Source organism: Sceloporus occidentalis, unplaced genomic scaffold (assembly GCF_023333645.1).
Source record: "Sceloporus occidentalis isolate IW3139 unplaced genomic scaffold, rSceOcc1.0.p SCAF_4, whole genome shotgun sequence".
In the NCBI taxonomy this organism is placed as follows: Eukaryota; Metazoa; Chordata; class Lepidosauria; order Squamata; family Phrynosomatidae; genus Sceloporus; species Sceloporus occidentalis.
In genome coordinates this window covers 171,943,689-171,966,847 of record NW_028316984.1, presented here as the reverse complement: position 1 = coordinate 171,966,847, position 23,159 = coordinate 171,943,689, and the positions used below count along the sequence as shown (strand labels likewise).

The 23,159-nt window shown below is 42.6% G+C and overlaps 1 protein-coding gene and 1 long non-coding RNA gene across 8 annotated transcripts in view; one reads left to right on the top strand and one right to left on the bottom strand.

Moving 5' to 3' along the window:
* FLRT2 (fibronectin leucine rich transmembrane protein 2) overlaps positions 1-23,159 on the bottom strand; it is a 123,226-nt gene that overhangs the window by 86,597 nt on the left and 13,470 nt on the right. For 2 of the 6 annotated variants that reach the window (XM_089522344.1, XM_089522343.1), the window contains exon 1: positions 12,732-13,120. The exons of 1 other annotated variant lie outside the window; for it this stretch is intronic. The gene's annotated coding sequence lies outside the window, so the exon portion shown is untranslated. Of the gene's footprint in view, positions 1-4,614; positions 4,931-12,731; positions 13,121-23,159 lie in introns of those variants that run through there. 3 more of the 6 variants (XM_089522341.1, XM_089522342.1, XM_089522346.1) reach the window with 2 other exon arrangements.
* LOC149315018 (uncharacterized) overlaps positions 5,061-23,159 on the top strand; it is a 33,534-nt gene continuing 15,435 nt past the window's right edge. For both annotated transcript variants that reach the window (XR_016281012.1, XR_016281013.1), the window contains exon 1: positions 5,061-5,123. This is a non-coding gene — a long non-coding RNA (uncharacterized LOC149315018). The remainder of the gene's footprint in view (positions 5,124-23,159) is intronic.

Here is a 23,159-nt window from a genome sequence, read left to right as displayed (position 1 = left end):
ATAGAGATGTAACAAACAAAAAGCATGTTTGTTTTACTCTAGAGGATAGCTGGGGAAGTATATTACCTTAAAAGTGTTGCACTAGTCTCTGGTATCTTTTAATATACAGTAAAAAAATAGGAAAGACAGACAGACAATTACTTTTAGACAAAAACATGCCAAAAAGGAATAGGAAATCATCAAGAATCTAATACCACCACATTACTAAAGAACCAAATGTTATCTCATAAATGTCAAATATGTTACCCCAATCAGAGCCATATAATGTTTAAGTCATCAATTCATAATAATTAACTCAACATGTAATATGGATCTGGCAAGAGACAAATTAGTATGGGAAGCTGGTCTTAATAATCTCCTAAAATGGACTATGTGTTAATAATCTCTCCATTCCCTTGACCTCTGATTTAAAAATACACAGCAGAGACACAAATGGGTGGAAATGAACACCCACCCACAAATTCTTTACTTATATGTTGCTCTAATTAATTACTGGTTACCATATTTCTGTGCAAAGTATGCATTTAAAGCATAAATTCTTATATGTTCCTAGGAGGCCATCGCAGGTCCACAAGCATCAGAATTTCTGGATGAAATGTGGACCACTGGATGGCCCAAACTACATTTTGTCTATGAATTTTATCATGACAGCCCACCTTTAATTAGCAGTAAACTACAAAGACCTTTGTCCAAATGGCTGATGTTCATTACATTAATCACTGGCACATATCAGTTTGAATTTTGTGCTCCTAAAATAGTGGGCAGTAAGACCATCTAGGAATTCAGTAAGCAAACTGAGTAATTTAAAAGTATCAACAATACAAACAATTCATTTGTTGTCCCCGATCCTCACCCTGCCTTCTGCCCAATGTACTTTGCAAAAGAAAAGGAGGGAGAGGAGAGAAGAAAAGAACTTGCATTGATTGTACACTTCTCACAGATAGAGGTCACTAATGGATTGAATTTGAATCACTGTGGCAGAAACCTCAAAGTTATATGAAAGTAATCTAGTGAAAAATGAACTCACTTTTAGATTAAGAGCAGAGTGCATGGGTGACTAAGAGACTCTCCTTCTTGGAAACAAACAATGTTCTCTTAAGAGGGGCTATTTTCTTTATCTAAAAAGTGGAGCAGGGAAGGGAAAAACCACACTTGTTAAAATGCTCGAACTCTTGCTTGTTTTTCAAGCAAGTAAACCTACGCTCTGAATGCCAGCAAACACAGAGGAAAATCAAATCAACATTTTTGAGCATTGCCTTCCTAACCATTGACAGACACATACACATTCCCAATTCTTGCCCCAAACCACAGCATGCATTTCAAAATGGGTGGAGGTAGGCTTGTTTTCAGCAGATAAGTCTAATTCTGTATCAACTCTATAGCTAACCAGGAAATAATCATGGCTTATAGCGACAGTTTAAATTAAATCCATGAACTGAAAGTCAAACGCAGATAAAGATCACATCTTACAAAACGTGTGTATAGAACCTTAGCCTAACTTGTGTACATTCCAATCAATTTCTCACTGGTTTAAGCCTAGATTTCTGAAAACTGCTCCCAGCATTCTGGATAAGAGTCCAATTTACAAGCAGAACATCATCACTGGCCTACACCTGTTTCCCCCTCTTTTAAAGACTGTGATCCCACCTGCAAATAACCAACCCAGTTTTCAAACCAAGATAATGAACCAAGTTCAAGATGTTTGTCCGACTGGTGTGCGGGGTGCTTGACCCATAGAAGTCATAGAAAGTTTGGCATGGATGCACAACGCCTGAAAAAGTACTCTAGCGACTTCCCTGACCTTTGTAGTCAAACAGTAGAACAAGACAACATAACATAGGGAAAACTAAGAGGAAGAGAAGGCAATAAAGAAGGAATAATTGAACTAGGTACAAGGAGAGATTTTTTTTGTTTCCCACCACTGAAAAATAATGGGGCAAAGATGATGATCATCTTAAGGAACTTAACCCCAAAAGAAGGTATTATGTTGCATTTAAACAAAAACGGCTAATTGCACGAGGCTTCCAAATGATCTACAGCCTTCTTTTACTCTGTGCAACAGAGCAGATAGGTCAAGGTTACTACAGCTGTGAAAGAAAGCTAATCATGTCTCTGAAGGCCTCTTTCCCACCACCTTCCATACTGTGCCTAGATATGTGCCTTCAAAAAAAAAATCCCTGCAAGTATCAGGATATCTTGATCCTTCAATGAAGAAAGCCACCACCCAAGTATCCTTTTGAGTAAGACACTTTCATCTGAAGCCTTTCCTTGATTCCGAGATAGATCAGAAATACCGCTGGTGAAGGAAGTTGTCCAATATACACCTCAGTGAATAAACCCAGGAATGAACCCCAAGATAGATTTGAAGGGAGGGTGGAACAACAACAACACACTCACACACAATTAAAATTTTAAAAAAGTGAGGGGTGCAAGATAAAGCTGCCTGCAGAAGATTTAATTTTCATCTCCAAATTGGCTTGAGTAGCTTGCAAGCACTGGGGAGCTATGAGGAGTAAATAAATCTCACCAAGGAGTAAATAAACCTTTGAATATGCATGGAATATGAGTGTAAGAAAAAGAGCTTGGTTTATACTAAAGCATCCCACATATATGCACAATGTGTATGTCCCTTCCTTCCTTCCTGCTAATCCAGATTAAAGCAATGCATGTACAAAAAAATGTTTTAATGTACACATACACACATCAGGAACTAGAGAAATCTCATCAGCACTTTCTATATGCAAACACAGGCTTTCACATGGATTTGTGCTTTGGACTGTATTAGCTTATTGTAAGCCTTTAAAACAGATTTCCTCCATTAAAATTAATTAAAAGCTCCTGTTGACCAAGTCTCCATTCCAAAGGAGAAGGTTGATAGTCTCTCCCTTAGTTTACAGCTGGCTTCTTTTTCTTAATGTATGTTTTATTTCACACTCTAGGGAGCTGCCTCAGCTGCTCCTTTCAACCTTCTCCATCCCCTTTCCGCTTCTCAGTAGCCATCATTCCTGGGACCAGCTCCATGAAATAAGGCTGCTGTCCATTTGATAAGCCTTGAAATGCAACCCCTGCCTCCTTCTCCCTTCCTTCCCTCCTCAAGCCATCAAATTCGCCTTCATGTAGTTATTGATGGGGATCTGATGAATACTGATGGGGAACTGATGAATTCTGATGCAATTTGCAGGTCCTTTGCTTCACCCCTTCACCCCCATTTTCTGCTGCTGGTCAGCTGCACTCTTCATAGTATCATAGAATCGTAAAGTTGGAAGAGACCACAAGGGCCATCCAGTCCAACCCCTTGCCATGCAGGAACTCTCAATTAAAGCATTCCCGACAGATGGCCATCCAGCCTCTGTTTAAAAACCTTCAAGGAAGGAGACTCGACCATGCTCCAAGGGACTGTGTTCTTACTGTCAGGAAGTTCCACCCAAAGTTGAGGTGGAATCTCTTTTCCTGCAGCTTGCATCCATTATTCTGGGTCCTATTCTCTGGAACAGCAGAAAACAAGCTTGTTCCCGCAATATGACATCCTTTCAAATATTTAAACAGGGATACCATATCACCTCTTAACCTTCTCTTCTCCAGGCTAAACATCCCCAGCTCCCCAAGTCTCTCCTCAAAAAGCATGGTTTCCAGACCCTTCACCATTTTAGTCGCCCTCCTTTGGACATGCTCCAGTTTCTCAATATCCTTTTTAAATTGTGGTGCCCAGAACTGGATATGATATTCCAGGTGGGGCCTGACCAAAGCAGAATAGAGTGGCATTATTACTTCCCCTGATCTTCTAGACACTATACTTCTATTGATGTAGCCTAAAATTGCATTGGCCTTTTTAGCTGCCGCATGGCACTGTTGACTTTAACCTGAGCCATCTTACCAGTTTGGTTCCCCTTCTTCAAAGTCCTCCACATTCCCCCCCAATGGACCCCTCTTTCCAGATGTGGTGCCTCCCTGGATGCCAAGGGAGGACCCCAGTGTGTGTGTCCCTCCCTTTCAAAGCTAGCCAGGGGGGTGCACTCAAGAGAGTCAAGGGGGGATTTGGAAAAGTAACTGCAAAGCTGCTTTGCACATTCACCTGATTATTTCCTCTCTCCTACACATAACACTGGGGTCAGGTGGGGGATCTGGGACTTTATGACTCCCCTTTTCCCCTTTCCATACAGTCCCCAGAGCCAGCCTTTGAGGAATCCCTCTGCGATCCTGCCTATACAACACTGTCACACACACAACACACATACACAAGGCTGTTTCCTTCCAAGGAAGCAATTCCTCCTATTTTCTCATCTAGAAACCCAGACCTGGATCTGAAATTAATAATTTTTTTCCTCCTTTTAAAGCCTCTCTGGGGAAAATGAGGTTAAAAACCCACCCATAGTGGAGCAATGATCCAGTTTGGTACCACTTTAAGCTCCATGTGATGATGGCATCCTAGGTATTTTTTGTTGGGGCCACAGAATGCCATCGCATAGAACCATTAAAGCGGTACCAAACGGGATCAGTTATACAATATGGATCTTCCAAATGGAAGGGGGATTGGGAAGAGGAAGGAAGGAAGGAAGGAGTTAGAAAGGCTGGGAGGATGCGAAAGGGACAAGCCCTGGGGAAACCCAACTGTACCTGGAGGTTTTGGGAGATGTAGTTGGCTCCTGATTCTCCTCCTCCTTCCCTGGGATCTGGAGGCCCTGGGGCAGCAAGGAAGAACCCACCTTGGGCAGCCTTCTCCTCCTGGACTTCCTCTCTTCCTTCCCAGGGCAGTAGGATCACCATGAAATGCGACGGAGGCTGCTGCCTCCCTTTCCTCCGCCTGGATCTCCTCCTACGAGGCACCATCCTCCTCTCCCGGGCTCCTCCAGCAACACGCAGCCCCGGGCTCCAGCATCCCCACGTCCAACAAACCCGGGCAGCAGGACCTGGAGCAGCTACTCCTCCTCCTCAGCAAAAAGGCCAGGAGAGCTGGGCTCCCTTTTTTCTTTCTGTCTCTCCTCCCTCTGGCCGGGGTTTTGCAGAGAGGCAAAAAGCAAAAGCCACCAACCAGATCCACGCAGATCTCTCTTTCTCTCTGCTCTTGGCCACAGGCAGACCTTTCTGTGCAACACAACGGTGCCTGGGAGCCTGTCTGCGGGGAGGTGAGTGCCCTTGTCTTTCTCTCTTTTCAAAGTCTAGCTTTGCTCTCTCTCTCTCTCTCTTGCCAGGGGGATGCTTTACAGTCCTGGAATCACTGGATAACCATCTCTCTCTCTCTCTTTTCAAAATTCAGATTTGTTCTTTCTCTTGACAGGGAGATGTTTTTACAGTCCTGGATTCATTGGATAGCCATCTCTCTCTCTCTCTCTCTCTCTCTCTGCAAAGTCCGGCGTCTGCTTGCTTCCTTGCTTGCCTGCCTTTCCAAGCTGGAGTCTTGCAGGCTGACCTTGGCAATGAGGAGGTCCTCTGATCAGACCCTTCCCCTTCGGATGGAAGCCGTGCTGCTTGACAGCCCAAGGGAGATGTTTCGCAGTCAGGAATCCAGTGGGTAGCTAGCTCTCTCTTTTATTTCTTTGCAAGGTCCAGCGCTTGCTTGCTTCCTCCCTTCCTTGCCTGCCTTTCCAAGCCGGAGTTTTGCAGGCTGAGCTTGGCAACAATGTAAGTGGGCGCTTACATTACTGTTACATTACTGATCGGTTTAAACGTAAGTGGGAAAGAAGGAGAGGGCTCCGATCCGGACTCTTCTTCCCTTCTGGTGTTGTAATAAGCCGTGGCTTTTAACTCCTTTTTTCCTTTGCTTGCAGCCCTGAATTCAATGGGGAGCCATCTCTCTCTCCTCTCTTGCTTGAAATCCCAGGAAAATGTTTTACAGTCCTGGATTCACTGAATAGCCATCTCTCTCTGTCTCTCTCTCTTTGCAAAGACCAGCCTTTGCTTCCTTCCTTGCTTCCTTGCCTTCCCAAGCTGGAGTTTTGCAGGCTGATCTTTGCAATAAGGGGGTCGCTCCCATCCGACTCTTCCCTTTTGATGGAAGCAGTGCCTTTTCCTCGCTTGAAACCCCAAGGAGATTCACTATATAACCATCTCTTTCTTTCTCCCGCTTTGCAAAGTCCAGCCTTTGCTTCTTTGCTTACTTGCCTGCCTGCCTTTCCAAGCTGGAGTTTTGCAGGCTGATCTTGGGCAATAAGGAGGTCTCAGATCGGACTCTTCCCTTCTGATGGAAGCAGTGCCTTTTTCTCGCTTGACACTCCAGAGAGAGATATGTTTTACAGTCAAAGGATTCACTGGATAGCCATCTCTCTCTTTTCTACCTGCTTTTCAAAGTCCAGCCTTGCTTGCTTGCAGGGTGATCTTAGCAGTAACTGAGGTTTCCGATCTGATTCTTCTCCTTCATAGCTCGCCTTTTCCTTTCTTGACACCCCAAGGAGATGTTTTAGAGTCCTGAATTCAGTGGCTAGCCATCTCTCTCTCACACACAGCAGCTTTTCCAAGTCCAGCGTTTCCTTGCCTGCCTGCCTTCCCAATCAAGCCCAAGTTTTGCAAGTTGATCTTCTTTAGTGGCAAGGAGGTCTCCGACTGTGCCTTTTCCTCGCCTTGGGAGATGTTTCACACTCAGGAGTTCACTGGACAGCCACCTCTTTCTTTTCCACCCGCTTTGGAAAAAAGTCCAGGGTTTTGCTTGCTTGCTTCCTTGCTTCCTCGCCTGCCTTCCCAAGCAAGGAGCTCTGCAAGGATGATCTTAGCAATAAGGAGGTCTCCGATCCGACTCTTCCTTTCTGGTGGAAGCCTTGCCCTTTTCCTCGTTTGATACCCCAGGGAGATATGTTTTACAGTCCTCTAGATTCACTGGATAGCCATCTCTCTATCTATCTCTTGGATAATCCCGCCCACATTTCACGTTTCAAGAATGCTTGGAAGGCAGCAGCAGGGCTGCAACCTGAAAGCTTTCCAAGAGGCAAAGGATTCTTCTTTCCCCCCTCCCCATCATGGATTATCCTCCCTTCTTTCTTAAATCTTTTAACCCATTCTTCACCGGGAAAAAACCCCTCTTTATGCCTGCAAATGAGTCTCTCTCTCCCTCTCTCTCTCTCTCTATATATATACATATATTAAAAACATACGCTTCTATTAGAGAGAATACGGCCGTCAGTACCAAGGGGAATCTGTGCCTCTTTTCTAGCCAGGGCTCCGGTCCTGCCTTGGCAGCTGCCTCTATTAGCAGCTCTAATTGCCCCAATAGAGGCGCATGCATTAAAGAGACACAGGCTGCATCCACCACTTTGAATTGCATTGGCTCAGTGCTATGGAATTCTGGGAACTCCAGTTTGTGGTGGCACCAGAGCAGAGTCCCCAGAATCCATTGGCGGTTCAAGTGGTATCAAACCGGGTTAATTTATCAGTGCGGATTCAGACAACAGATTTTTTTCCCCTCCCCAATGCAGATCTCCTAGGGCAGATAGGAGGTCAGTTTCCCCCCTCCCAGCCAAGTTCCTTATAACAGCAAAATGTAGGACGTTGCAACATGATAAGCCCAACACACTCAATGTATCAGTGTAAACTCGTGCTTCTTGGGGTCGTGTTCAAAATGGAGGACTTGTTGGAATCCCTCCAACAGAAGGATGGAAATGGAGGGCACGTCCTGGAAAAGGAGGACGTTATCTAGCCACCCTGCTCCCAGCTCTTTCAAAGATCTCCAAACCAAATCGTGCCACCTCCCAACCCTGGGAGTCTATAAAGGTAACCAAGCTTTATCAAATCAGATGAAAATGCTCAGCCTTGGATCAAATTTTGGAGTGGGATTTTTTTAACAATAACTTTTTTAAAAAAAACCTTCTGGGTTGAAATAAATGCATGATAGCCATTGGGGAAGGGAAAAGCTGTCTGTGTATAGAGAGGTGTTCCTTGGAGAGAAAGAGAGGTAGAAAGGGGCAAAGAAACAAGTCCCAGGGGGCCTAGTTCCATGTGAACAAAGCCTAAAGTGGTTTCTCCCCCCCCCCCCATTCCTCCTTCTTTGAACTTGTATCTGGCAAATTCAAATCAATAAATAAGCCAACAAATCCCCAGAGCACCAAGAGATCTGTTTTGCTTTATCTTGACTTTTCTAAATGGCTGGAGAAATCTAGGAAGGTTGATTTTCTCTCTCTCTCTCTCTCTTCTCCAGATGTGTCGGCCTTCTGTGTCTACATGCACACTTTTTGCTAAAACCACCAATCCTAAATAATGCATTTGGGGTAAACTAGGAAGCCACTTGAGAAGAGGAAAGAGATGGAGGAAGGAGAGAGGGATAAAAATCCAAGATTATTTTAAAAAATCGTCCGCTAAACTGGGTTTTCCAACCTGTATTGCTAAATTTATAGTCTAAAAACCTTGCTTGTGGCGGGGTGAAGTTGGAACTGCTGGATCTTGCTGGTCAGAACATACACTATCCTGAGTGTCTCACATTTAGCACCCAGATGGAGGCAAATCGGTGAAATTGTTCAATATCGTGTACTTCAGCTAATAGGAAAAGAGCCTCTAAGCTTTAGAAATCCCCTTTGGATTTCCCCCCATCTCTTCATGCTGGCTCTCCTTCTTTTAAAGACTTCAGATTCTCAGTAACATGGCACCAGTGCCTTTTTCCCCCCCCCAATTAGTTTAGGATAGAGCTCCTATTGGCACAGGTGTTTTCTACGCTAGGGGCCTGAAAGGTTTTGAGCAAAGGATGTGTGAAAGGGCTCTAAAGCTACAGAGAGCTCTCCTGTATGAAATGAAGCTTTTCAGTGGCGTTAGTTTACACAAACCTGACCACAACCAGCTACCAAATGTAAGCTCGCAGCCTTGTCTTACAGAAGTGAGTCCTATCAAGTTCAGTGGAACTTGCTCTAAGGGGAAAGGTGCCCAGAATTGCATCCTGAACCAAACACAGAGACTGGGGCAGAGGCCCATTCACACTCCACAGCTATTGTGCCATTGTTCTCCTTTGGTATCCTGGGATTTATAGATTGGCAAGGCAGTAAAGTGCAAGTGTTGTTGTTGTTGCTATGTACCATCAAGTCATTTCTGACTGATGTCCACCCTAAGGCCTAAGGCTTTGTTCAGAGGGCAGTTAGTTGCCTTTGCCATCCTCTGAGACTGAGAAAGTGTGACTTGCCCAAAGTCACCCAATGGGTTTCCATGGTGGAGCAGGGATTAAAACCCTGGTGTCTAGAATCACAGTTAGTTTTGCCAGTCAAACTCAAACCACTACATCAAACTTGCTCTCTAAAGTGCAATTGCCCCTCCTAAACTACAAATCTTTGGATTCCATAGGAGGGAACCATGTTAAAGTGCAATAGGAGCACTACAACCGCTTAGGGTGAATGGGCCCTAGGCCTAAGACCACCCTAATGTCTTTATACGGAGACTGCCTGAAGTGCAATGCCACAGCGATGCTGAAAGTCGATGCTGAAAGTCAAGACTATAGGTTTTTGCTTGTCCTGTCTCATTTTCCTCCTTGCTCCCAGGTATTATCAGTGCTCAAATGCCTTCCTTTCCATGCTCACACTCCATACCCACATTCACAACAAGCACACTGGTGGCTAGAGCTGACAAGAACAAACTACACACGTTTATAACGATAGCTTCTTTTTAAAAACATTTAAAGAAAACACCTTCTGCCGACTTCAAATGTAGTTTCCTGTGCACTGAAAAGAATATGTCAAAGGGTGGAGAGAGTGGCCAAGGAGCATTCCTGACCTTAATTGTTGGCCCTTTGCAAGCCAATGATAAACTCAAATTGCCACTCAAGGCCAACCCAAGGCACTTTGCTTTCAGAGGCAAGAAACAAGACAGCACCCTTTCCATGCCCAGTCTCCAAACTGACAGACTGGCAGCTAATTCTTTCTTCAACACTGGAGACAGGGCTGCATCTTCTGCCATACCTGGAGGCAGTCTTAGGACTTTCAGGGTAACCTCCAGTCCTTTAATGCCATCTTGACAGTGGCTGCCAGAGGCAAACCCCAAGCTCTCCTCAATGCTGGAACAAACCAGCTCTGCTATAGTAGATGGTGAGGCTTCAGAGGTACAGGTTTGGCCTATGGCTCCCTGGGCACACATATCAGAAGAGGCTTCTCTTTTTTGCTTCAGTTACATATACAGTCAAACGCACACATTTAAGGAACCCAGAACTGATGGGGGTTGCTTAAGAGCAGGAGGCAGGTCCAGAGAACTATTGCCTCCCTGCAGGGTTATTTATTTAATTATTGTCCCATTTTTTCCCTTACACAGTAAATCATATTCTTAAGAGTGCCCTTTTTTTTCTTTTTTGGTAGGGCTCAACCACAGTTGTGCTTAAGCCTATTTAAGTACGCTTTTGAGTATGTATTTCTAAGGAGCCTCAACTATAGATTTGCCTGATCATTTGGGACAGGGTCCATCACAAGAGTCCCTTAATCCTCCATGTCATCCCCTTTCCTTCTGTGTCTTGTCTTTAGGTTGTAAGCCTGAAGGCAGGGAACTGCTTTTACTTGTTCTTTTTGTTGTAAAGGGCCATATGTACAGTGATGGTGCTCTATAAATAAATAAATGATGATGATGATGATGATGGGAGTCTCACTGCCAGCCTATGTACTTAGAGACCATGGGACTTCCATGCTCTGGGGCGGAATCAAAAGGTCCCAAATGCCAAAAAGGTGACCGGTTCCTATTCCTAATATTGTATAGAAGAATCAGTGCCCCATCCTTTTCTTTGCAAAGGGGACGACACAAAAATCCTTCATGTACTTCTGACCCTCTGAAGGGAGGGAGGAAGGGATGGAAAGAGAGGGAGACAGAGAGAGATTTAGGCTGCGTTTGCACTGCAGAAATAATCCGGTTTGGCACCTCATTAACTCCCATGGCTCAAGGCACTTTTGGCTTACACTACCCAGAATACCATAGCCTTGAGCCATGGCAGTTAAAGCGGTGCCAAACTGGATTATTTCTGCAGTGTGGATGCAGCCCTAGACTGACACCGCTTGCAAGGTCTGAAAGGGAAAATCTGTCGCCCAGAGAGCCTGGCACTGTTGTCAAATGCAGTGGGAATGGTGGAAGGAAAAAAGGGGGAATGCCTGAAAATCTAGGCTGCTGGGCTCATACATGTGCTGCCCTAACCCTACAAGGGAAGGAAGATTGATAGAAAAGCCATTTGCTAGAGAGTGATAAAAGGAAAGTGGACGACATAAAGGAAGAGAAGAATTTTCCTCTGCAGAATATTTGGGTTTAAAAAAGGAGTGGAAACTAAAATAAAAGGGAAGAGGGCGCAAGTTGTCCAGTGTTTCCAACTGATTGAGTTTGGAGCCGTAAAAAAATATTGAAATTTACTTCTTTTTAAAGGGGAAAAAAACCCAGAGGGGGAGTAAGCAGGGAGGCTCTTCTCTCTCTCCTTTCTCTCTCTCTTCCTCCTCCCTTTCTGAAACCTTTGCCCACCAGTTTTATCAGCCCATATTATTTTGGGGGGGGGGGGGGGTCATCAGGGTTTAATTAATCAGGGTTTACTTGCCACTAAGCAGCAGCCCAGTCCTCACTGGAAGCAGGAGTGGAATAGAGCAATATATCCCCTTTTCTCTCACCACCACCATCCCATTGTTTGGTTGTTCCAAGCAACTAAATCCCACGATTTAAAATCGTGGCAGATCCTACCTCCCCAAACCGATCAGGATCCACGTGGATCTTTTTTGCAGAGAGAGGGAGGATAGGACAGAAAAGATCAGGGCAAGAATTAACCATCCCAATGGGGCAGAGGGGAGGAAAAAGCCAAAACCCAGCCAGCATATGTTCATATACACAGACTTTTGACACAGAACTTGCCACCTAAGATCTTTGCCCATTTGGGAAACTAAAAATTGGGGGTGGGGGGCTTCTCTGGAATATGAGGGCTCAGGATCTCTGGTGTTTCATGCCTTGCCATGTAATTCAGAAGTATTTCAGGAAAGGAAGTTCCTCCCCAGCTTTTTTTAAAAAAATCTCAAAATCCATAAATAAATAAATTCAAAATTTCTCACCTCCCATTTTGCATTGCAATCTCCCCCCCCCCCCCGCCTCGGTCGAGGGAAACCTGCAAACGCCTTCCCATCTCCCCCAGTTTTTAGGGGATTTATTCAGCCACCCCCTCATTTTGGGAAAAAGAGAGGGAAGTATTTGAGGGACCCCTTTTAGAAAGGAGGGAAGGAAAGAAAGGAGGGAGGGAAGGAAAGTAGGTAAGGATGGAGAGTTGTGTCCTTTTAGAAGACAACCCTCGATCTATGCCCACATTGTAGAGATCCATAATCCTTTTAGAAAGTATAGGAAGGAAGGAAGGAAGGAAGGAAGGAAGGAAGGTGGGGATGGATGGAGGGTTGTGAAGGGAGGGGGGGAAGGAAGGAGAGAGGGAGAAGGAAGGAAGGAAGGAAGGAAGGAAGGAAGGAAAGAAAGAAAGTGGGGATGGATGGAGGGTTGTGAAGGGAGGGGGGAAGGAAGGAGAGAGGGAGAAGGAAGGAAGGAAGGAAGGAAGGAAAGAAAGAAAGTGGGGATGGATGGAGGGTTGTGAAGGGAGGGGGGAAGGAAGGAGAGAGGGAGAAGGAAGGAAGGAAGGAAGGAAGGAAGGAAGGAAGGAAGGTGGGGATGGATGGAGGGTTGTGAAGGAAGGAAGGTATTGATGGATGGAGGGTTGTATCCTTTTAGAAGTCAAGCCTCGATCCATGCCCACCTTTGAGGGATCCTTTTTAAAAAGTATTGGAAGGAAGGAAGGTAGGTGAGGATGGGTCGGGGGTCGTGTGTCCCCCTTCCATCTTTACCTGCGGCGCTGCTGCTGCTGCTGCTGCTGGAGGCTCTTCTGCCCTTGGCTCTCACCCAAACCCAACCGCAGGGTCAGGAAGGCGGCTGGGTCCCGGCATGGCCCTGGCTTAAGGCTCCCCTGCTGCTGTTGTTGCTGCTGCTGCCGCCAAGGCTGGCTGCTGCTGGCTTCCATGGCGGGGCAGACCCCCCTTCGCCAAGCTCATCGTCGCCCCCTGGTTCCACGGGGTGGTGCTGGTGCTGGTGGTTGTCGCCGAGGATGGCATCGGACCCTGGCCCTTCGATCCTGCCCCAAAACCCCTCTCCTGCAGCGCAGAGCCAAGCGCCGTCCTCCTCCTGGCCGCCGTCTTCTGCAAAGGAGCTGGGCTTGGGGCTGCCTCCTCCTCTTCTCTTCTCTTCTCTTCTCTTCTCTGCCTGCCTTCCTCGAAACTCCGCCGCCGTCTAGCAAAGAGCGGGAGGCAGCAGCGGTGGGCGTTTAACCCTCGCTCGGCGGGGAAGGAAGGAAGGAGGGAGAAGGCAGGCGAGGGGGGGATGCTACGGAGGCGGCGGCTGCTGCTGCTGCCCCAGAGGGTCTGGACGGAGGCAGGCTTCGTGGAGGAGGAGGGGGCAGAGTCAGGCAGAATGACCAGCCATGCCCTCCTTTTAAGTCCTCTGCTCCAGGAGGAGTCCCAATATGTCCCCTCCATTTTGAGCAGCATTAAAAAGCACGAGTTTTATATTGATAGCAGAGTTTCTAAGCTTTTGTAACCAGACTCATCATCCCCTCCTTGTCCAGGACCTGCCCTCCATTTCAGTCTTCTTGCCCAGGAGGAATCCCCAAATGTCCTCCATTTTGAGCAGCATTAAGAAGCATAAGTTTTATGTTTATAGGATAATTTTTAAGCTTTTGTTTGGTCGTGGCTTTTATTCTAAGCTTTTATTTGGGGGGTGACCACCTGCTTTTTATTTTGTTTGGAGTGTGTCCTCATCTTTTTGGTTTTTCCCCAGGACATTTCTGGACATCTTTTCCAGGAGGAGTTCCAACATGTCCTCCATTTTGAGCAGGATAAAGAAGCATGGATTTATCTTTATAGGAGGAGAGAGTTTCTAAGCTTTCGTTTGGTGAGGACCAGAGAGACCAGACACGTCCTCCTCCTTTTCTAGGACACGTCCTACATTTCAGCCTTCCTTGTCCACCAGTTGTTCCAAAAACGCCCTCCATTTTGAGCAGGACTAAGAAGCATGTATTTATATGTACACAGAGTGGCCAGGCGTCCTCCTCCTTTTCCAGGACCTACCCCACGCATTTCAGCCTTCTTGTCCAGGAGGGAATGCCCAAATGTCCTCCATTTTGAGCAGGACTAAGAACGTAGCACGAATTTATCTTTATAGGGGAGTTTCTATAAGTCGAAGCCTTGCAGCCACACAAGAGCGACAACAATAAGTAATAACAATAACAACAACAACAATAAAACTTTATTTTTACCCCGCCTCTGTGTCGAAAAGGCAATCGAGGCGGTTTACACTCCAAAAGGATCCATACAAAACCCAATATCCCAGTCCTTCCCTCCCCTAAAGCATCAATTAAACGTATCGACCATTAAAATAGTCACAAACGAGCGAATGGGGCAACCCAGGCAGAGACAAGATGGAGGGCGACCTCGCTTCCCGCCTTTTCCCCCACCCTCCAGACTTTCCAGACTAGGTCCCCTCAGAACAGTCGCTTATGAGGGCTGAGCGAGTGAGGAGCCTCGGGGGGCGCCTAAAGCCAGCCCTTCCCCGGCTCAGGAGCCTCTCTCAGCCCAGCGCTGCTTCTTCCTCGGCTACAGCCTCGTGTAAATCCCTCTCTTTAGCCAAGGGGGCAGCAGAGCCCTTCCCAATCCCAACCGCCCGCTCAGCTCGCCGGCTAAAAGCCCAGACCCCCTCAGTCATGACCAGACACGACGTCCTCATTTTTGTCCAGGACGTCTCCTCCATTTCATGGCCAGGAGGGATTCCAAAATGTCCTCCGTTTTTAATTTTTTAAAATAATAATAATAATAATAGCAGTTTTATTTTTACCCCGCCTCTCTGTCAGAAAGACAATCGAGGCGGCTTACAATTAAAAAAAATCCATGTACAATACACAATATCCCAATTATTCCCTCCCTCCCCTAAAACATCAATAAATTATTTTAAATTATTATTTCACATGATTATTTTAAATTATTTTAAATTATTATTTTAAATTATTATTTAACATGGTTATTTTAAATTATTTTAAATTATTATTTTAAATTATTTATTGATGTTTTTAGGGGAAGGAGGGAATAATGGTGATACTGTGTATTTTATGGATAAAATAAAGGTTAAGTCCATGCTTCTTAAATAATTTAAAAATAATAATTCTAAATAATATTTTTAAATAGTTATTTAAATTATTTAAAATAATTATTTAAAATTATTTAAAATTAATATTTTAAATTATTATTTTTAAATTATTTTTAAACATTAACACCTAGAGTGAATTGTGATAATATGTTAAAATTGGAAAGTACTGTATGGTATATATGATGTTAAACATAGAGCTGGAGATCGAGGAAGTAATATGGTTGTAATTCGATATAAATATTGACTAATTTGTTAGTGCTTTCTATAATAATAATCATCATCATCATCATCATCTTTATTTTTAATTACATTTATTTAAATTAAATCTAGTTTTAATTGTCAGAAACACAATTGAGGAAGCTTACAATTAAAAATAATCCATAAATGCACAATATCCCAATTATTCCCTCCTTCCCCTAAAACATCAATAAATTATTTTAAATTATTATTTTTAATTATTATTTTAAATTATTCAAAATTATTATTTAAAATTTAATCTTAGAAAAAAATCCAAAATCCAAAACACTTTTGGTCTCAGGTGTTTCAGATAACAGAAACTGAAACTGTACTCTTACCATCTCCTTTTCCAATAGAATAGCCAAAATGGTTGAGATAGCATTCAACACAGAATTTAACTTCCTAAGAATTCCTGTTTTCATTTTATTTATATGACCATGTTTAAAAAGTTATTGTAGCTTATGGAGATAGATAGGAAGTATGTGGGAAATACAAGTTAGGTGAGACTGTAATGCTATTCACATTGGGAGTAATCTTTTGAAAAATAATGGAACTTTCTTTTGCGTATACAGTCATCCCTCCATATTTGCGGCTTTGATATTTGCGGCTTTGATTATTCACGGATTTCATTAATATGTTCTCTCTAGGGAATATCTAGGTCCTCCAGTGCAACTCTGTGGTCAACTTTAACTAAAAGTTGCACTGAAAGACCATTTGTAGCTACTCCAGTGCCATTGTATGGTCAGTGTATGTTGGACATTGACCACAGAGTTGCACTGGAGGACCTAGAGATTCCTAGAGTGGTGTCCTCTCAAGTAAAAACAGTGTTTTTGTTATTTGTGGTTTTTCCATATCCACGGGGGTCTTGTACCCCTAACCCTAGCAAATATGGAGGGACAACTGTATATACATAGAGATGTGCTGAGTTTCTCAGCAGGAAGAATGAAATTTCTAGTAGGGATATCTTTGCCAACCACAAATGACTTAAACATCTTCCCAATATTTGTTGAACTCCCAGGAAAAAAATCCTAGACCACATGGCTAAGACACAGGACTCATTTGCTATGGTGCTGGAGAAGAGCGCTGAGGACACTGTGGACATCCAAAAAGACAAACAAATAGGTCCTTGAACAGATCAAGCCTGAGATCTCCTTGGAAGCCAAGATGATCAAATGGAAGCTACCATGCTTTGGCTACATCATTAGAAGGCATAACATATTAGATAAGACAATAATGCTAGGAAATGTAGAGGGTAGCAGAAAGAGAGGAAGATCACACGCCAGATGGACAGACTCAGAGAGGTCATGGGCATGGATTTGCAGGAACTAAGCAGAGTGGTGAAGGACAAGGGTGTTGGAGATGTCTCATCCACAGGGTCGCAATGAGTCAGGGCTGACTCAAGGGCAGTGAACAACGACAACAACTGAAAGGAAATCCAAAACAGCTGCAGGGCCAAAGATTGGGAACAATGGCCCTATTACTCTCTAGCCCAGAATTATATTTGACTAAACAATAAATCCCAGGATTCCCTAGGAGCCATGACAGTGAAAGTGATGTCAAACTGATAAAACTCTGCTGTGGAGATAACCTTTAAATCAAACCACCTGTCCATCTCAGTAGTATCTGTGCTGACCATCAGCAACATTCAAACGTTGCAGATAACAGCCTTTTTCAAGCCTAGAGATGTGAGGAATTAAAAAGCAATTCTTAGCATACAAAGCATCAGTTCTGTCGTAAGTACCAGCCTCTTCCCAGTTCACATCCCTTAATGAAATTCATTAAGTGTCCATATCTCTTATGCAATTGTGTTTTATGTGCCTGTGCCAGTGTCAGTGTCAATGGGTAATAAGATCTGGACAGGGCATGAAGCTGCACATTTATTCCATTAAAGAAACAACAATCTGATGGTTAAAAGTCAGATAACACAAGAATGGAAAAGAGAACAATCCTTCCACCCTCACACCAAACCAGTCAGTCACAAAAGTGATATTTCTGCCAAACTGTAGGTAGGGATAAATATTAGGATTTATTCTGAGTCTAAATAATGACCTCTTAAAGTCAATGAGTCTCTGCATTTATGTGAGCGGACTGCAGACTAATAACAACCATAATAATACCTGTTCATACAGAATGTTTTAAAAACAGAATCTCTTATTCCTCCTAATACTTTTGCTCCTATAATTATTGTTCATGACTGCCACTCTATACACTTTAACTTGGGAATAAGTCCCAGTAAACAGTGTGTTACTTCCTTCTGAAGAAATGTACCAAAATTACAGCTATTAGCATGTACACTGAGTTGGAAATAGGTCCCATTGAGTTCCATGGGATTTTCTTCTGGCGTGATTTACCAACCAACATGCTTACAGCAGGGTTGTAAATCAGGTGTTCAGCTGCAGAGAAGGCTGAGGATGCCTACACTAAGAAGTAATGCAGTTTGATACCCTGCTAACTGCCATGGCTCCATCCTACAGAATCCTGGGATTTGTAGTTTTGTGAGACACCAATATGCTTTAGTATAAAAGGCTGTAGACCTTGTAAAATTACAAATCACAGGACTCCATAGGTTGGAGCTACAGCACTTTGGTGTCAAACTGCATTACTTCTTTAGTGTAGATGTACCCTGGCGAGCACAAGTCCTTACTCCATAGAATCAAATAGTCTTTTCATTAAACTGATTCCTCCTTGTCACATTTAGGTAAATGATAAATGAATTTATGCATACTGTAGGAGATTGTTTTTAATAAAGGCGTTGGGGTTGGAATTAAAAATTAAAAGTGAAGAGTGAGAACATTAAGAGTGTATGTGTGTGCAAACTTCATATGGGTATGCTTCTCCTTAGTCTAGTGTAGAGCAACTATACTGGTCTTCAGCCTCTAAGGCAGCCACAGAAGGGCCACAGCACATAGCAGATGAGTGAAGAAAAGGCAGCGCCAATAGGTACAAAAAGATTTATTAACAGATTGGTTATGAGATTTCTGGATGCATTTCAAACATCTGCATTCTTCCTCAGGGAAAACTATTCAGCATTAATCAGAAGAAACATTCTTGTGGAAATGAGAATTCTCTCTCTCTTTCTCTCTGTGACAGTTCTGTTCGCCATAGGTACATTCTTGTTTCACTGATGTAACCCATTTGGCAGCAAGCAATTAAAGGACTATTTCTTTTCTAAATCTGGCCCAGCACCTTCAAGGGAACAAACTTGTGCAAACATCCCTTTTCTCTACCCATCCACCAGAATGCACCTTGTATAATGCTGGTGAAAGTGTGAGAGTGCAAAATTGGGGCTATACCATTTTTGTACATTAGTGCATTTAGTATTTTAATTTATTACAGTTTTATTTTTTATTTTGTTGTGTTTTATTTTTTTGTTCTTGATTATATATGCCTGATGTTCTCCCTTTTGGTAAAAAGGTCATTATAAATAAATGTTATATTATTAGGCATATTTGGAATGAAATGAAACTTTTGGCAACAGGACGAAGCACATCATTCTTCAGAAATCTGTACATTTCCTATGTTTATTATGCATTTTGGCAAGGGAAAAAGTGCACACAAAGTCGTGTGTAAATCGGAATAAATTTCATGATTAAAAAACAGTATACAGGAACACAAATATGGTTTACTCAGTGGGAAATATGTATGAAAATGTGTACCTTAGTAAAAATACATACCAACTGTACATTAATTTCCATGTAGGAAAGAAAGAAAGAATCTGCAAGTCAATACAGAATGCTAGGTGAGAGGAATTTTGAGAAACACAACAACAATAAAGACATCATTTTCACATCCCTGATGCAAATAGATATGTGTATGTGCCTTCAAGTTGCCTGTCATCTTATGGTGACCCCATGAATTTCATAGGGTTTTCTTAAGCAAGGAATACTCAGGTTTTGCCAGTTCCTCCTAAATATAGCCTACAGCACCAGGAATTCCTTGCGGCTCTCCCATCCAAGTACTAACCAGGACTGACCCTGCTTAACTTCCAAGATCAGATGAGATCTGGTGCATTTAGAGTATTTAGGTCCTCCAGACATTATAATAGTTTCACCAAATTCCTCTCATCTCTAAAAACCTGTACATTTTCCCCCAAAGTTTCCAAAGTTTATGATGCATTTTGCCAACAAAAAAGAGGGGGGGGGGAACCATGTGTAAATCTGAGCCATGACCAGAGTGTGCCAATGGTTTTTCTGCTGGCAGATTCCTTTCTCCTTCAAACAAACAAACAAAATCACAATTGTGTCCTTCTACTGTAAGCATGAGTTGAAACAGGGAAAGTAATGCTAAGGTCAAGATTCCCTGCAGCTCTCTGGCTGTGTTTGTTCTCACATAGCACCTTGAATTGCTTTGTTAAATATATCTTAATCTGAAATCTTCCTGGAAAAATGTAAATAAATAGATGCCGTTGGACTCATCAGGAAGGTTTACACTGTTTGCCTGTGTGTGTATGTTTGAGAAGCAAGGGATAGCAAAAGAAGGGGAAAAACAAAATTGTCTCCACTTATGAAAAGTCTGATAATTGCCCCAAATTACCAGAGTGCCAAAAGAGATACTTGTGTTTGTATCATCCTATATAGGCTGGACAGACTGACAGTTGGTGCCTCATGAATGCCACTTAATGTCATGTTCTCCTGCCTTTTATTTTTTAGAAAAAAATCAGTAGAAAGGCAACAACTTTTGACTCATTTGTGGGTATCTTGCTTATGATGTGGGTTGTGACATTAGATCTGGGTGTGTTGAACCCCTTCTCACCCCTCCCCATTTTGTTTCCAGAAATCTTTTCCAAATGTGCTGCAACCCTCATGTGGTCTCCTCTCTTTCCACTGCCTCATTACCATTTTTAATTCTTTAAACTTCTGTAGAACTTTAGCACTATTGGTCTAAACTTTTATTTTAAAAAATGTCATTATCTCCAGAACTTCAGTGCTGCTGCACTGTTGCTAGAAACTACTGTGGTGGCATTATTGTGTTTTCCCTTGGTAAGAGTGCCTATAAGCACACTCCCTCTTTCTCCCGTTTTCCTCTGTGCCTCATTTCATCAGAGAGAGTGGGTGATGTCGCAGTGAAGAAAACCACAGCAATGCTATCAGAAGAGGTTACAGCAATAGCACAAAATATTTTGTGATTATTTTGTTAAAAAAGATGGGTCTTTCTAAGGAAAGGTGACCAGTTTCCCTAGGGATATATTGGCCATGTTAAATTAAGTAGGAAGGTGAGTAGGCTGCAAAGCATAACAAGTTAACACCCACAACCTACATTATAAAGCTCTGCCCCAAATAAAATGAACTGCAACAATAGATATTTGAAATTCAAAATATACCAGGAAGGAAAAAGTGCTACATTCAATTAATGGTACGAAGTTGTGATAATTGATGGGAATTACCAGGAAATACACCAGAACAAGATAAATATCATTTGGATCTTAAGAAATTAACCACTATAGCCTGACACATTTGGCCAGTCTGGGTGGGTCAATAGATTAGGTGACTTCCACGTTAGTGAGGTGATAAATCCATTCCACATTCTGGTTTGAATGTTAAAGATATTGTCCACTAAGTTGAATGTTTTATTGGATAATATTCAGCCCCTGGAAGAACTTATCTAAAGTTCACGCTAAAACCAGGAGTAGATTCACTGATCCACTGACCTGGAAACCACCAGCTGCTACTGTTGGTGTCTGACTTTCCAGATATGGATGGGTATCAATACTTGTCTAGTACCAATGAGACTGCTATATGTTGCCCACCCCTCAGAAAACCAGGCAGTTTTAAGATACTCTGCTTTCAATATAAGGACTTTGGCATGGATCCCATTGCACTTTCTTTACAATTCCATGTCTCAAGACAAGATATAGAGAGGCTATGTACTGGTCAAGAAATGCAGTCAAGAAATCATAAGACGACTAAGGGGCAAAACAGATCAGCATAAGAAGCTTCTGGGCTTCTTCAACAGAGTCGGCGTCTTAACCACTTGAGCCACCACATCCCTAATTGATGGCTTAATGATGGCTAATTCTTTTCCTGAGAGGTGCTGAGTACTACAGTTAGTCCAAAATAAGCTTTGGAGTAGGTAAGAGAATTGGAAAAACTTTCCTTTTTGGACAAAGATTTCCCAGCCAGGATCTCACTAGCCATGCTGGGTAGGGGATTCTGGGGTTCTAGCACAAAGAAGTAAATCTTCCAGTGTCTTAGTGTTATTTAATTTTCTTTTAATCTGCTTTCTTCCTTCACTCCTTTCCTCCTATCTTTTTTTCCAGAATAAAGGGATATTAATTTGTACAGTTGGGGATGTATTCCTCAGATAAAATTGCTGTTAATATTTAATCATCAGAAATGTACAAAAAAATTATCCACAAAGTAAAACACTGCCAAGGTCATAGGTAACTTAACATTATTTCTATTGAGTCTTATTGATTTAAAAGTGACTTCAACAGCATATGGTATGACAGCATCATACAAAAAAAGATTTATGTAAGGAGGCAGCTTTCTGGATTCTTCTTGAAGAAAAATGTGAAAACTGACTATTGAGAAATTCTTTCAAGTATTGTGATATTTTAAGATATTCCCACATATGACACCAAAAATGTGTGTTTTTTTAACTCCAGCTATAATATTGCTGAAAAACCTACAGTAGTTCCTACACATTTAATTTTAGAAAAACTTCTGTTCAGTTTTCACTCCTGTGTTGACCATATTCACGCATGCATAGAAACAGCAGAAGAGTCTCAAAAGCATTTTTCATGGCATCCATGAAGACAGGTTTATTTCTAAAAGATTTTTAAAAGAACAAACAAATTAATTTCTGAAAGATTTTCAGTAAAACTAACTGCCTTTCTTAAACAGATGGACAAATAAGAAAATTAAGTCATATACATGTTACCTAGAGAAGATGCAAAGGAAGAAAAGCTTGCAGTCTTATTTAAAAAAAAAAAACTTGTCTATAACAAAGGCATTGAATAATTCAGGACATTTATAGATTAAAGGTTTTCACACTAGCAAATGAAAGGTTCTGTGCAGGTATTGTATCTTTTTAAAAAGGGGGGGGGGGAGAGAGATTTCCCATGGACTTTTTTTTTAAAGAAATGGTAGAAAAACAGCAAGTGGAAAATAATATTATCTGGTGTCCTGGCAAAATTCAATGAAGGGGTCAGGGCAATGTTGTGGTACGCATCAATGGGGTCTATTTCTCGTACTGAGCTCTTGGACCAAACCAAAGGTTACAGCCAATGGAGCATTTACGGTAGCAGAAAACATCTGTTTGCACAAGAGTAGTCAATCTCTCTTATTCACTGCTGCACTGACCCCTAAAATTGTTCCTGTGTTGGGGGACCCTGCAAGCATTTATTATTTATTATTTAATTTATTTAATTTCTTTGCTCCCTTTCTCCCAGAGGCTGAAAGAGTGTGACTTACCCAACTTCACCTAGTGGGTTTCCATGGCTGACTAGACACTTGAACTTTGGTCATAAGCCAATCCTCAAACCACTACACTGTGCTGGCTTACACACACACACACACACACACGTCCTCCCAAATTCACTAGGATTAGGGGCACATGACCCCTGTGAATATGGAAAAATCACAAATAATAAAAACACCATGTTTTTACCTGAGAGGACACCTCTCTAGGAATCTCTTAAGTCCTCCAGTGCAACTGTGTGGCCAACATCAGACAGACACTAACCATAGAACTGCACCGGAGGAGCTACAAATGCCTAGTAGAGTATTCTCTGTGGAAATATCTAGGTCTTTCAGTGCAACTTTTAGTTAAAGGTGAACATAGAGTTGCACTGGAGGACCTAGATATTCCTAGAGAGAACATATTAATAAAATCCGTGGATAATC